The sequence below is a fragment of the Nycticebus coucang genome, chromosome 7 (assembly GCF_027406575.1).
Source record: "Nycticebus coucang isolate mNycCou1 chromosome 7, mNycCou1.pri, whole genome shotgun sequence".
In the NCBI taxonomy this organism is placed as follows: domain Eukaryota; kingdom Metazoa; phylum Chordata; class Mammalia; order Primates; family Lorisidae; genus Nycticebus; species Nycticebus coucang.
The window spans coordinates 15,266,434-15,282,630 of record NC_069786.1 but is presented as its reverse complement, the minus strand read 5'-3'; positions in this window follow the sequence as shown (position 1 = coordinate 15,282,630).

Sequence of the window (16,197 nt, the reverse complement as noted above, 5' to 3'; positions counted from 1 at the left end):
TGGAAGCTTCATTACATAGACATGATTGATTACATCACTGGTCATTGGATTAGGGGAGGATGGGGCTAAAAGTGCCAACACTCCAACTCTGCCTTGTTTTATCTGGTGACTAGCCCCCATCCTGAAGCTACCTAGGTGCCTAAGCTACCTAGGTGCCTAAGCTACCTAAGCTGCCAGATACCAGTCATCTCATTAGCATATAAAGACATGCTGGAGATTTCAAGGATCTTAGGAGCTGTGTGCCAGGATCCAGGGGCAGAGATCAAATATTCCTGTCTTATTATATCACAATGTCACACATAAATATCACCTCTTCCATTTTGTAAATGAGAAAATAGGCCTCTGGACAGCTTGCTGCCTTCACTTATTATCATTAATTCATTCAGTATTAATAGAACAGCAATTATACATAAAGGAGTATTTTGAGGTTCTACAAATGTCATGAATGTATCTCATTTAATTCTCAGTCTTAATGAGGTAAGGCTTCATTGTCCCTCCTTTGCAGACGAGAAAACTAAGGATCTTAGGGAATGTAGTAACTTAATTACTGTTTCATCCAAGTATACATCCCCCCAAATTGTGGAGTTCAGCGAATAACATCAGTTCTGATGCTGTCCTAAGACACTGGCAAGAGTAATCCTACCCTGGGCTTCATGCTTTTTATACACAAGAGGGCCATGTAAATCACAAACACTCTAAACAAGTTTATTTGGGCACACACAGGTACCTTTCTCTCTTGGAGATTAGCATGGGCACAGAGTGACTCATGTTCTTAAACATCCTCTGTCTTGACTAACACCATTTGACCCCAGGGAAACATTTCCTCACATCTCTTACTTGTGCCTTCAGAACAAAGGATAGCTGTGTGGAAGATTATGAAGGTCTGTAGCTGTGCCACTGCTGACTTTGGAGACGAAAACTGCCTTGGAGATGGAGGATTTGTGTTGCAGAAGCATTTAGGTAAAGGAAAAGATAAGCTAATTAAGTTGTCAAATGTCTCCTTGAAGAAAGACTAATTAAATTGCCAAATTCTCTCTCAGTGCATGTGAATTCTGTAGAGTCTTGCAAAACAAAGTATCATTATCTACCAGTGCCAACATCCATTTTCTTACTTCTTTTCATGTTCCAGTTGGAAGAACTCACCAATTAAGCCAGTATTCACAAAAGCATTGCACACAATGGCTGAAGAACATTTAAAAAATTGTGTACTTAAGTCTAGACATAATACTGTAAAACATGGAAACTACTCATTACCTTGGCACTTAGATGGACAGTGAATGCCAGAATCATAAAATTCATTTAATTTTTAGATAACCAATTTAAAAAATGTAATTTATTTTTCAAAAAGTTAAAAAAAAGGTTTTACAAAATATATTTGATCTTTTTTGGAGCAACATGGCGGCCGAGTAACAGCTTCCTTGCATCTGGGCACTGTGAGTCTGGGGAGATAGGACTCCAGGCATCTCTGGCTGGTGGGATCTGCCTATAATCATCCTTGGGAGGATACAGGGAGTCAGCAAGAGACTTCTGGACCCCAAGAGAAGGACTAAATCAGTGGAAAACTGGCAAGTGGTTGCATGTATTCAATCGGTCTAAACCCACCCGCAACTGTAAGTTCAGTAACAGCGAGACTGCAAACCAGAAAGGCCTTACCTGTGAACTGTTTTGGTGTCTTTAGACTTGGCACTCAGTTGAACTGCCTTGGGGAGAGCCTGAGCGGGAGTGCGGAGAACTTTGGCTGTTGTCTAGGGCCCCAGTCTGAGCCGCTGAGCCAGACGGAGCTAATAGTGTTTGGCTGTGGGGCCACAGGGAGCCATTGTGAGTGATCTGCCCCTTCAGGGTCGCAGAGCAAGAATCGAGTGGGAGCTGGTAACCCAGTGACTGAGTAGCCTAAGGGCGGGGTCTGAGCCGCCTTACAGCCCTAACCCTGAGGGGCAGAGTGAGATCAGTTTTGGCACACTGGGTAAGTGGATAGCCACTTCAGCAGTGATTCCAGCGAAAAGCACTTTCCTGGGAAAGCTTCTACTCAGCGAGTTTACAAGTTCAAAGCGCCTTTTAAGAGGGCTGAAGAGAGATTTAGGGTGTCTACCTGCTGGGGTTGGAGAAATCTACAGCCTCCAGTTATATCAGCACTGTGATTAACACTCATACCCCAGAAGACCACGTGTTGCCCAGACAACATTCAACAACATTTACATACTGCTTTGTTTTTGGTTGTGTGTTTTTTTTTCTGTTATTTTGGTTTGGTTGTTTTTCTGTTTATTTTGATGTTGTTTTGTTTTTTAATTTCAACCTTTTCTGTACAGACTTTTTCTTTCTGAATTTTTCTAGTGTAATTATAATTTCCCATTGCTGCCTTTTTCAATAACTAGAACTTCATTTTTGCTAGTGTTACTACCGCTATTATTTGGTTTTTCACCCAATTTTATCCTGTAAAGTTTTCAGTTTGCTTGTTTTGGTTTGATTCATAGCATTTTTGTCTTTCCTCTCTACTTGGTGGAGGTGGGGTACTGTGTCTGACCAGGTTAGCAAAGAGCTGCTGACCTCAAGGGAACCACCCAACTGGGCACCCCCAGAAGGTGCGGTTTTTATAAGGTTGTGTCAAAGTACCCTCTTCTTTTTGTCAATATTCCTTTTACCCACCCCCTCTCCATTCTCTATCTTTTTTTTTTCTTTTCACTCATTCCTCCTTCCTTTCATCCCTTTCTTGCTCTTCAACCTTCTCATCCTTCTGGTCCTGTACCAAAAGGACTCATCAAAACCTTAGTCCACAGGCACAAGAATTTAAAGAGCAAGAGGAAGTGAAAGGAAAATTAGGGCAAGGAAACAGATAAAAGAAATCACTCATGAGGAAGAATCAGCAGAAAACTCCAGGTAACATGAAGAACCAGTCCAGAACAACACCGCCAAGGGACCATGAGGTAGCTACTGCAGAGGATTCCACCTGTAAAGAAATGTTAGGAATGACAGAAAGGGAATTTAGAATACACATGATGAAAACACTGAAAGAAATGATGGAAACAATGAAGGAAACTGCTAATAAAGTGGAAAATAACCAAAAGGAAATCCAAAAACAGAATCAAATAAGAGATGAACGATACGAAGAATATAGAAAGGATATAGCAGAGCTGAAGGAACTGAAACAGTCAATTAGGGAACTTAAAGATGCAATGGAAAGTATCAGCAACAGGTTAGACCATGCAGAAGAAAGAATTTCAGAGGTAGAAGACAAAGTTCTTGAGATAACTCAGATAGTAAAAGAGGCAGAAAAGAAGAGAGAGAAAGCAGAACATTCAATGTCAGAGTTATGGGACTTTAGGAAGCGTTCCAACATACGAGTTATAGGAATCCCAGAAGGGGAAGAAGAATGCCCTAGAGGAATGGAAGCCATACTAGAGAATATTATATATGAAAAGTCACAAATATCACCAAAGATTCTGACACACTGCTTTCAGAGGGATATCAGACCCCAGGTCACCTCAACTCTAACCGAGCTTCTCCAAGACACATTGTGATGAACCTGTCCAAAGTCAAGACAAAAGAAACGATTTTGCAAGCTGCCAGGAGTAAGTGCCAGTTGACCTACAGGGGCAAATCTATCAGAGTGACCGCAGACTTCTCTAATGAAATTTTCCAAGCAAGAAGAAAATGGTCATCTACCTTTAATCTACTTAAACAGAACAATTTCCAGCCCAGAATTCTGTACCCTGCTAAGCTAAGCTTTAAAATTGATGGAGAAATCAAATCATTTACAGATATACAAACATTGAGGAAATTCGCCACAACAAGACCAGCTCTACAGGAAATACTTCAACCTGTTCTACACACTGACCATCACAATGGATCAGCAGCAAAGTAAGAACTCAAATATTAAAGGACAGAAACTGTCATCCACACTGATACAAAAGACAAAAACTAAGCAATGGACTCTCACCAAATAAGATGAATAGAATACTACCACACTTATCAATTATCTCCATAAATGTTAATGTCTTGAATTCCCCACTGAAGAGACATAGATTGGCTGACTGGATTAAAAAACACAAGCCATCCATTTGCTGTCTGCAAGAAACACACCTGGCTTCAAAAGACAAATTAAAGCTCCGAGTCAAGGGTTGGAAGACAATTTTTCAGGCAAATGGAATTCAGAAGAAAAGAGGAGTTGCAATCTTATTTTCAGATACATGTGGATTTAAAGCAACTAAAGTCAAAAAAGACAAAGATGGTCACTTTATATTGGTCAAGGGAAAAATACAACAAGAAGACATTTCAATTGTAAATATTTATGCACCCAATTTAAATGCTCCCACATTCTTGAAACAGACCTTACTCAGTCTGAGCAATATGATATCTGATAATACCATCATAACATGGGACTTTAACACTCCTCTTACAGAGCTGGACAGATCCTCTAAACAGAAATTAAACAAAGATATAAGAGATTTAAATGAGAACCTAGAACAACTGTGCTTGATAGACGCATATAGAACACTCCATCCCAAAGATAAAGAATATACATTCTTCTCATCACCCCATGGAACATTCTCCAAAATTGATCATATCCTGGGACACAAAACAAATATCAACAGAATCAAAAGAATTGAAATTTTACCTTGTATCTTCTCAGACCATAAGGCACTAAAGGTGGAACTCAACTCTAACAAATATGCTCGACCCCACCCAAAGGCATGGAAATTAAACAATCTTCTGTTGAGTAACAGATGGGTGCAGGAAGAAATAAAACAGGAAATCATTAACTTCCTTGAGCATAAGAACAATGAAGACACAAGCTACCAAAACCTGTGGGATACTGCAAAAGCAGTTTTGAAAGGAAAATTCATTGCTTTAGATGCCTACATTTGAAAAGAGAGAAAGAGAGCACATCAACAATCTCACAAGCCATCTTATGGAATTGGAAAAGGAAGAACAATCTAAGCCTAAACTCAGTAGAAGAAAAGAAATATCCAAAATCAAATCAGAAATCAATGAAATTGAAAACGAATCATTTAGAAAATTAATGAAACAAAAAGTTGGTTTTTTGAAAAAATAAATAAAATAGATAAACCATTGGCCAGACTAACGAGAAATAGAAAAGTAAAATCTCTAGTAACCTCAATCAGAAATGATAAAGGGGAAATAACAACTGATCCCACAGAGATACAAGAGATCATCTCTGAATACTACCAGAAACTCTATGCCCAGAAATTTGACAATGTGAAGGAAATGGATCAATATTTGGAATCACACCCTCTCCTTAGACTTAGCCAGGAAGAAATAGAGGTCCTGAACAGACCAATTTCAAGCACTGAGATCAAAGAAACAATAAAAAATCTTCCAACCAAAAAATGCCCTGGTCCAGTTGGCTTCACACCAGAATTCTATCAAACCTTCAAGGAAGAGCTTATTCCTGTACTGCAGAAATTATTCCAAAAAATTGAGGAAGAAGAAATCTTCCCCAACACATCCTATGAAGCAAACATCACCCTGATACCAAAACCAGGAAAAGACCCAACCAAAACGGAGAATTTCAGACCAATCTCACTCATGAATATAGATGGAAAAATTCTCAACAAAATCCTAGCCAATAGATTACAGCTTATCATCAAAAAAGTCATTCATCATGATCAAGTAGGCTTCATCCCAGGGATGCAAGGCTGGTTTAACATACGCAAGTCCCTAAATGTTATCCATCATATTAACAGAGGCAAAAATAAAGATCATATGATCCTCTCAATAGATGCAGAAAAAGCATTTGATAAAATCCAGCATCCTTTTCTAATTAGAACACTGAAGAGTATAGGCATAGGTGGCACATTTCTAAAACTGATTGAAGCTATCTATGACAAACCCACAGCCAATATTTTACTGAATGGAGTAAAACTGAAAGCTTTTCCTCTTAGAACTGGAACCAGACAAGGTTGTCCTCTGTCACCTTTATTATTCAACATAGTGCTGGAAGTTCTAGCCAATACAATTAGCAAGACAAGGAAATAATGGGAATCCAAATGGGAGCAGAGGAGGTCAAACTCTCCCTCTTTGCTGACAACATGATCTTATACTTAGAGAACCCCAAAGACTCAACCACAGGACTCCTAGAAGTCATCAAAAAATACAGTAATGTTTCAGGATATAAAATCAATGTCCACAAGTCAGTAGCCTTTGTATACACCAATAACAGTCAAGATGAGAAGCTAATTAAGGACACAACTCCCTTCACCATAGTTTCAAAGAAAATGAAATACCTAGGAATATACCTAATGAAGGAGGTGAAAGACCTCTATAAAGAAAATTATGAAATCCTCAGAAAGGAAATAGCAGAGGACATTAACAAATGGAAGAACATAGCATGCTCATGGATGGCAAGAATCAACATTGTTAAAATGTCTATACTTCCCAAAGCAATCTATTCAATGCTATTCCTATCAAAATACCAACATCGTATTTTGGAAAGATTTGGAAAAAGTGATTCTGTGTTTTGTATGGAACCGGAAAAAACCCCGTATAGATAAAGCAGTTCTTAGTAATAAAAATAAAGCTGTGGGCATCAGCATTCTGATTTTGGTCTGTACTACAAAGCCATAGTGCTCAAGACTGCATGGTACTGGCACAAAAACAGAGACATAGACACTTGGAATCGAATTGAAAACCAAGAAATGAAACTAACATCTTACAACTACCTAATCTTCGATAAACCAAACAAGAACATACCTTGGGGGAAAGACTCCCTATTCAATAAATGGTGTTGGGAGAACTGGATGTCTACATGTAAAACACTGAAACTGGACCCACACATTTCCCCACTCACAAAAATTGATTCAAGATGGATAAAGGACTTAAATTTAAGGCATGAAATAATAAAAATCCTCAAAAAAAGCACAGGAAAAACACTGGAAGATATTGGCCTGGGGAAAGACTTCATGAAGAAGACTGCCATGGGAATTGCAACAACAACAAAAATAAACAAATGGGACTTCATTAAACTGAAAAGCTTCTGTAAGCTAAGGAGACAACAACCAAAGCAAAGAGACAACCTGCACAATGGGAAAGGATATTTGCATATTTTCAATCAGACAAAAGCTTGATAACTAGGATCTATAGAGAACTCAAATTAATCCACATGAAAAAAGCCAACAATCTCATATATCAATGGGCAAGAGTCATGAATAGAACATTCTCTAAAGATGACGGACGAATAGCTAACAAATATATGACAAAATGTTCATCATCTCTATATATTAGAGAAATGCAAATCAAAACAACCCTGAGATATCATCTAACCCCAGTGAGAATGGCCCACATCACAAAATCTCAAAACTGCAGATGCTGGCATGTATGTGGAGAGAAGGGAACACTTTTACACTGCTGGTGGGACTGCAAACTATTCCAATCTTTCTGGAAGGAAGTATGGAGAAACCTCAAAGCACTCAAGCTAGACCTCCCATTTGATCTTGCAATCCCATTACTGGGCATCTACCCAGAAGGAAAAAAAATCCTTTTATCATAAGGACACTTGTACTAGACTGTTTATTGCAGCTCAATTTACAAAATTGGAAACAGCCAAATGCCCTTTTCCAAAATGTTTAAACAGCCTAAATGCCCACCAACCCAGGAATGGATTAACAAGCTGTGGTATATGTATACCATGGAATAGTATTCAGCTATTAAAAAAAGTGGAGACTTTACATCCTTTGTATTAACCTGGATGGAAGTGGAAGACATTATTCTTAGTAAAGCATCACAAGAATGGAGACGCATGAATCCTATGCACTCAATTTTGATATGATATCAATTAATGACCAGTAAGGTTATGGGGAGGAGGAAAAGCAGAAAGAGGTATGGAGGGAAGGGAGTGGGGCCTTGGTGTGTGTCACACTTTATGGGGGCAAGACATAATTGCAAGAGGGACTTTGCCTAACAATTGCAATCATTGTAACCTGGCTTATTGTACCCTCAATGAATCCCCAACAACAACAATAAAAAAAAATCAAAAAAATATATTTGATTTTGAAAGTTGATATTAATTATAACCTTATATTGCTTTTAATCTTGATAGGGAATTTTAAACATTTTTGAAAATAAATAATTTTTTTGAAAGTTAAAAAATATAATTTTAATTTTTCCTTGACATTAAAACAAATTAAAGTTCTATATACATTAGATGAAACTCCGTTTGGTTTTTTATCATTACTGACAATGGAAGACATGGTTAAACTCATAACATAATTAATGATTTTAATGAAAAGACATAACAATAACAAATTTTATGTAATAAACATACAATAGTTTATATTTTATTTTAAAATTTATATACATTTATGGGGCACAACATGATTTTGTACATATAATGGTCAAATCAGGGCTTTTAGTATAACCATTACCTAAATAAGCTACATTGTTGTCACTGAGTGATGAACTCATCCTCTACCCTTCACCCCTGCATCCTTCAGAGTCTCCATTGTCTATTATTCCACTCCCTATATCCATGTATACACAATATCCAACACCCAATTATGAGTTAGAAATTGTGATACTTATCCATGCTGGACTTGTTTCACTGAAGATAATGGCTTCCAGTTCTATCTACTGTGAAAGACATGATTTCATTCTTTTTAATGACTCAATTATATTCTATTGTGTATAGATAACCATATTGTCTTTACCTGGTCATCCATTTAGGTTGATTCCATATGTTAGCTATTGTGAACAGTGCTGTAATCAACGAGAGTGAAGTTATCTTTTGGTATATTGTCTCCTTTGGGAAAATACCCAGTAGTGTGCTTGCTAGATCAAAAAATGGTAATTCTATTTGTAGTTACTTGAGAATTTTCCATATTGTTTTCCTTAGAGGTTTTACTAATAAAAATTTCCACTAACAGTGTGGAAACAATTTCGTCACGTTGCACCAACATCTATTATTTTTTGACTTTTTAAGAATAGCCCTTCTGACTGGAGTAAGATGAGATCTCATTGTGGTTTTTACTTGAATTTCTCTGATTATCAATGATGCTGAGGATTTTTTCAGACACTTATCCATTTACATTTCTTCTGAAAATGTCTATTTATGTCCTTTGCCTACTTTGTCAATTTTATTTATCTTTTTGAAGAACCAACTTTTCATTTTGTTGATTTTTTTGGGTATTTTGGTCTGTTTTTCATTTAGCTGATCCTTGTTCTTTCTTTTCTCTTGGTATTTTTTGCGTTGATTTATTCTTGATTTTCTGTTTCCTTGAGGTGTGTTGTTAGGTTGTTAATTTATAATTTTTCTTCTTTTTTGATGTAGAGATTTAATGCTATAAACTTCTTGCTTAGCTCTGCTTTTGCCATACCTCACAGGTTTTGGCATTTTGTGTTTCCATTTTCATTTGCTTAAATATTTAAAAAAATTTCTGTGAAGAAATTAAGAAATGAAACTCAATGAAGAAATGAACTCACTAATGATTGTTCAGGAGCATGTTGTTTAATTTCCATGTATTGTATAGTTTCTAAAGTTACCAATATAGTTCCTCTCGTTTCTGATTTTTAGTTTTATTCCACTGTGATCTGCGAAGATACTGGATATGATTTTGATATAAAATAATTGCTGAGATTTGTTTTGTGGTCTAGCATATAGTCTATTTTGGAGACCCTCTCAGGGAATCTTGAAAATAAGGTATATTCTGCATTTGTTGGGTAGAATGTTCTATGTTCTGATGCTCAAATTAAGTCCAGTGTTTCTTTGTTGATTTTCTATTTAGATCATATAGTTCTGTTACATGCTCTTAAGTGTGCCATTGAAGTCTCCCACTATTGTTGTATTGCTGTCTATCTTTTTCCTTAGATCTCATAATATTTGTTTTATGAATCTGATTGCTCTAGCAATATATATAGAATTGTTATATCCTCTTGCTGAATTGATTCTGGCATTATATAATGACCTATATTTTAATTACTGTTTTTCAGTTTCTGGCTAGGGCTGGGTTTGAACCCACTACCTCTGGCATATGGGGCCAGTGCCCTACTCCTTTGAGCCACAGGCATCGCCCTATGTTTTGATTTGAAGTTTGTTTTATCTGATGTGAGTATACTACTCCTGGTTGCTTTTGGTTTCTGTTTGGGTGGAGCATCTTTTTCTTTTCTTTCAGTTTATATGTGCATTTATGGGAAGGTGAGTTGCTTGTAGGCAGCATGAATATGGATCACGTTTTTAATCCATTCAGCTAATCTATTTTTAAGTGAAGCACTTTAATGCACTTGGATTCAAATTTAATATTGATATGCAAGGTTTTGTTTATGTTATATTGCTAATTGTTTCTAGTTGTTTTATAAATTCTTTGTTTCTTTTCTTTTCTTTTCTCTGATAGTATTTGTGGTTTGTTGGAATTCTGTAGTGGTGCCATTTGATTCCCTTCTCTTCCTCCTCTGTGTGATTGCCTTACCACTGAGCCTTATATTTTCTTATATTTTCATGATGGTGAATATTGTCCTTTAATCTGAAGTTTAGGATTCTTATGAGCATTTCTTGTTGGATCAGCTTAGTGGTGATGAATTTCCTCTACATGTGCTTGCTATCATACGTGAAGCTTAATCTTGCTGAATATAAAATTCTTGGTTGGCAATATTTTGTTTTCTTTCAGCATTTTGAATATGTCATTCTATTTTCTTCTGGCCTCTAAGGTTTCTGCTGAAAAGACCACTGTTATTCTTATGAGATTTCCTTTATAAGTTACCATATTCTTTTCTCTTGCTGGTTTTAGAATTCATTCTTTTTACTTTGACCTTAGTCTGATTATGATATGTCATGGTAAACTCCTTTTTGTATTGTATTTTCCTGGGGCTCATTGAACCTTCTATATTTGGATGTCTGTCTCTTGCTAGACTTAGAAATTTTTATCTATTATTTTATTAAATAGATGTTCTAGGCTTTTTAATCTCTCTTCAGTCTTAGGAATGCCAATAACTCAGAAGTTCATTTTATGTAGTTTCAAATGTCCCAAAGGCTTTGTTTATTCCTTTTTGTTCTTTTTTCTTTATTTTTGTCCACTTGAGTTATTACAAATAGTCTGTTTTTAATTTATGAATTTATTCTGCCTGGTCTATTAATGCTTTAACTAATTAGTTAATTTTTAAAAATTCTTTGGGATTCATTGAGGGTACAAAGAATTAGCTTACACTAATTGCATTTGTTAGGTAAATTCTCTCTTATAATTGTGTCCCCCCCCCAGAGGTGTGTCAAACACTGTGACCCTCCCAATTCCTCCTTCCTTCTCTCTCCCTGCTCCCTCAGTCCCCTGCCCCCCCACCATGTATTACATCATCTATTGTCTTCATATTAGAATTGAATACATAACCTGCAAATATCTTTCCCCATTCTGAGGGCTGTTTGCTTGCTTTACTTACTGTGTTCTTGGCTGTGCAGAAGTTTTTTAGTTTGATCAAGTCCCAATAGTGTATTTTTGAAGCAGCTTCAATGGCCCGGGGGGTCCTTCTCATGAAAAACTCGCCCAACCAAATTTCTTCAAGGGTTTTCCCTGCACTCTCTTCTAGTATTTTTATAGTTTCATGTCTTAGGTTTAAATCTTTAATCCAGTGAGAGTCTCTCTTGGTTAATGGTGAGAGGTGTGGGTCCAGTTTCAGTCTTCTACAGGTTGCCAGCCAGTTCACCCAGCACCATTTGTTAAATAGGGAATCTTTTCCCCACTGAATGTTTTTAATTGGCTTGTCAAAGATTAAATAATGGTAATTAGCTGGATTCATCTCTTGGTTCTCTATTCTGTTCCAGACGTCTACTTCTCTGTTTTTGTGACAATACCATGCTGTTTTGATCACTATCAATTTGTAGTATAATCTGAGGTCTGGTAGCATGATTCCTCCTGCTTTGTTTTTATTTTTGAGTAATGTCTTGGCTATTCAAGTTTTTTTCTGATTCCATATAAAACGAAGTATTGTTTTTTCAAGATCTTTAAAGTATGACGGTGGAGCTTTAATGGAGATTGCGTTGAAATTATATATTGCTTTGGGTAGTATGGACATTTTAACAATGTTGATTCTTCCCAACCATGAGCATGGTATATTTTTCCATTTGTTAACATTCTCAGCTATCTCTTTTCTTAGAGTTTCATAGTTATCTTTATATAGATCTTTCACGTCCTTTGTTAATAAATTGTGGTATATGTACACCATGGAATATTATGCAGCCTTAAAAAAAGATGGAGACTTTACTTCTTTCATGTTTACATGGATGGAGCTGGAACATATTCTTCTTAGTAAAGTGTCTCAAGAATGGAAGAAAAAGTACCCAATGTACTCACCCTTATTATGAAACTAATGTAGGACTTTCACATGAAAGATATAACCCAGTTACAACCTAAGAATAGGGAGAAGGGGGAAAGGGAGGGGAGGGAGGGGGTAGGGAGGTGGAGGGAGGGGGATTAATAGGATTACACCTGCGGTGCATCTTACAAGGGAATATGTGAATCCTAGTAAAAGTGGAATGTAAAGGTCTTAACAAAATAACTAAGAAAATGCCACGAAAGCTATGTTAACTAGTGTGATGAAAATGTGTCAAACAGTCTATGAACCAAGTGTATAGTGCCCCATGATCATACTAATGTACACAGCTATGATTTAATAAAAAATAAAAAAAAGCAAAAAAAAAAGCTTTGCTAAGAAGAATGTGTTCTACCTCCATCCAGGTTAATACAAAAGATGTAAAGTCTCCATATTTTCTAATGGCTGAATAGTGTTCTATGGTATACATTATCACAGCTTCTTATCCATTTCTGGGTTGGTGGGCATTTAGGCTATTTCTGCGTTTTTGTGATTGTAAATTGAGCTGCAATAAACAGTTTAGTGCAAATGTCCTTGTGATAAAATGATTTTTTTTTTCTTCTGGGTAGATGCCCAGTAATGGGATCGCAGGATCAAATGGGAGATCTAATTTGAGTTCTTTGAGGATTCTCCATACTTCCTTCCAAAAAGGTTGTATTAGTTTGCAGTCCCACCAGCATTGTAAAGGTGTTCCCCTTCTCTCCATATCCAAATTAATTTATTTTTTAGTGTAACAAAGAGAAATTATATTTAAGAACAAAGAGAAAGCTTAGAGTACTTCCAAAGAGTGTTGTCAATAAGTACCTCTCATGACTGAGAAGACGTGAGAGAGACTATTGAAGCTTTTACATATATTTTGTATTTCCTTCAATGAATTTTTCAGTTCTCAAAATTATTTTTTAATGTCTGTCATCTTGGTAAATTTCTCATTCATTTCCTGAATGGATTTTATGAGTTCTTTGTATTGGTTTAAATATTTCTCTTGCATTTCTTCTTTAAAATCAATGTTTTGAATTCTTTACCTGACATTTTGAGAATTTCTTTTTTGGTGAAAATCTATTGTTGGAGAACTATTGTGTTCCTTTGACAGTGGCATATTACCTTGCTATTTCATGTTTCCTATATCTTTACATTCGTTTCTGTGCATCTGTAGCAAAAGTTGCTTCTTATTTTTAAATTTACTTTTGTTTGAAGACTTTTTCTTGAAGATGTGACTATGATGTTGGTTTGATAGGGGTCTTTGGCTTTGCTTTTGGGTGAGTGCAGTAGTGAAAACTGATTTCTTTGAGTATAGATAGTATTAGTGCTCTCTGTAGTTTCCTTGGTGTCTTTGGGTGTAGTTATTGGTGGGGTTTACACTGGTGAAGTTGTGCTAAGGACTGGAATGCCAGATGGGCCAATCTTCAGGTTTCAGTGGTAGTGGTGAGGGTAAGCATGTCTGTCTTTGTTACCTAATGCAGCATATGCTGGCACCTGTGTTGGTTTGCCCAGGCAGTCCAAAACTTGGGCTTCTGGGTGGGATTTTTTCAATGCTGGTTGTAGTAGCATTGTAGTGGGCAGGTGAGCTGGCGCTCAACTTCTGAGGCAACCAGGGTTGTGTGGGTGGTAGCAGTGGTTGTAGGAAGCTCTTCTCATTCCTGAGTGCTGTGCTCTTGTGTTAGCAGTTACAATGAGCCAGGCACACTCACTTTCAGGGCAGCAGGTGGCACCTGCAGCTATGATGGTAGCAGTAGGATGCTCATGCCTGACCTCTGTTCCCTGGAAGAAGTGTTTGAGTGGAATACCCAGGAGCCTGGATCCTTTGCTCTGTCTTGGGGTTAGGGGATGTGGAGAAGCTAGGTAGAGGTGGACAAGGCAAGCTTGCACTCAGGCCCCCTGGTGGTGGGCACACGCACCAACAATGATGAGGGTGCTTAGGCAGTCCTCAGGACTCTGGCTAAATGCTTCGTTGAGGGGTTACTGCTGCTTTGCTGAGATCTTAGCATGGGAAATATGGGGCAGTCTCAGTGTTTACAGCTTTGGCCAGAAGTGGGATTTGCATTCCTCTCATGCCTCAGTCTTGTTGGGGCTTCCTCCCACATCCTAGCTATTGCAGCCAACCTATCTACTCAGTTTGTACTGGCAATTTGCACCTAGCCTGTAATTCAGTCCCATTTGGCTCAAGACTGGGTTTGCAAGGCAAATTTCCTTCTCCTAAGGTCCTGAGGGAGTGGGCTGCTTGGTTCCGGTGCCAGTGGCTGAAGCCTGTGTCAAGCTTTCTTCTTAGACATGGTCACTGAAGTCCATTTCCTGCTCAAGTCTCAGTTACACAAGTGCTGCTTGGGTTTGCTTAGCAGCTGGAACTGATGCTGCTGTTTCTCAGGACTATGCACAGTTTGTTAAGAGCCAGGATTTAGAAGGATGTTTAATCACCACTTAGATCTCAAAAAATGACGTTCAGTAGCTACTTAGAGCTCAGAAATGATGTGGGACATTCCCTAGAGCAGATCTTTCTCATAGTCTCCTGGGCACTCCTAAAGGTACATAAAGACTTGGGAGGGTCAAGGTGCCATCTTGTGGCTTAGATTGCAGGCCTCATGGGAAAGTGGATTGGAAAAAGATGCACACTCACTCTCTTCTTTGCTGGGGTTCATTCCCGGTTCCAAGCTGGTCCCAGCCATGCAGGTTCCCTGTTTTCTTTCCTCTTCTTAGGTTTTTCTTTTCCTCATCTCCACTTTTCTATTGGAAGTCCCACATTCTCTTTTGAATACTTTGGTTTTTCCAAGTGGATAAGGTGTGTTTGAAAAGCTTCTAGTCAGCCATTTTGGATAATAAAAGGATCTAATAATTTATTAATTCAATATTCATTATTACTCATTCAAACATAATCTCCTCATCTGTAGAAGACCCAGGAAGGCACAATAATTGCATTCAGTTGTCTTTGATATTTTGCTAACTTTTGGTTATATAAAAAACATTAAAATTTTTCATTGCTGAGAAAAGTATGTTTGTCAACATAGGAAGTTAGAACATATTACATCAAGCAGTTTGTTAGCTTAGCTGATGTCTTGTAAATATTTGGGTTTGTGGTATTATGGACTCATATGTTGAAGCTGACATATGGTATAAGAGCTTCCATTTGTATTCTTGACCTGAGTCCCACCAAGGCAGGCTGCCAAGCTTTTATGTACTATAATAAGGTAAATATTTTTCTTTACCATTACCATGGTAGAATTTTAATTAATTGATTGATTGATTAATTAATTAATTTTGTTTTGACACAGAGTCTTACTCTGTTGCCCTAGGGTAGAGTGCAATGTATTGTCATAGCTCACAACAACCTCAAACTCCTGGGCTCAAGTGATCCTCCTGTCTCAGCCTCCGAGTAGCTGGGACTACAGGCGCCTGCTACCACACAGGGCTAATTTTTCTATTTTTAGTAGAGATGAGGTCTTGCTCTTGCTCAGACTGGTCTCGAACTTCTGAGTGCAAGTAGTCTACCCACCTCAGCCTCCTGGAATGCTAGGATTATAGGTGTGTGTCACCTTGCCCAGCCTATTTATTTATTTTTTTAAGTTTTATTTATTTTTATTTTATTTTACTTTTTTGAGATCGTGTCTCACTTTGTTGCCCTCAATAGAGTGCTGCAGCATCATAGCTCAAAGCAACCTCAAACTTTTTGGGCTTAAGTGATCCTCTTGCCTTAGTCTCCTGAGTAGCTGGGATCACAGGTGCCTGCCACAACGCCTGGGTATTTTTAGAGAGAGGTCTCACTCTTGCTCAGGCTGATCTCAAACTCCTGGGCTCAAGCAATCCAACCACCTTGGTCTCCCAAAGTGCTAGGATTACAGGCATGAGCCATTGTGCCTGGCCCAAAGTTTTATTTGTTTGTAATTGACACATAATAATCAT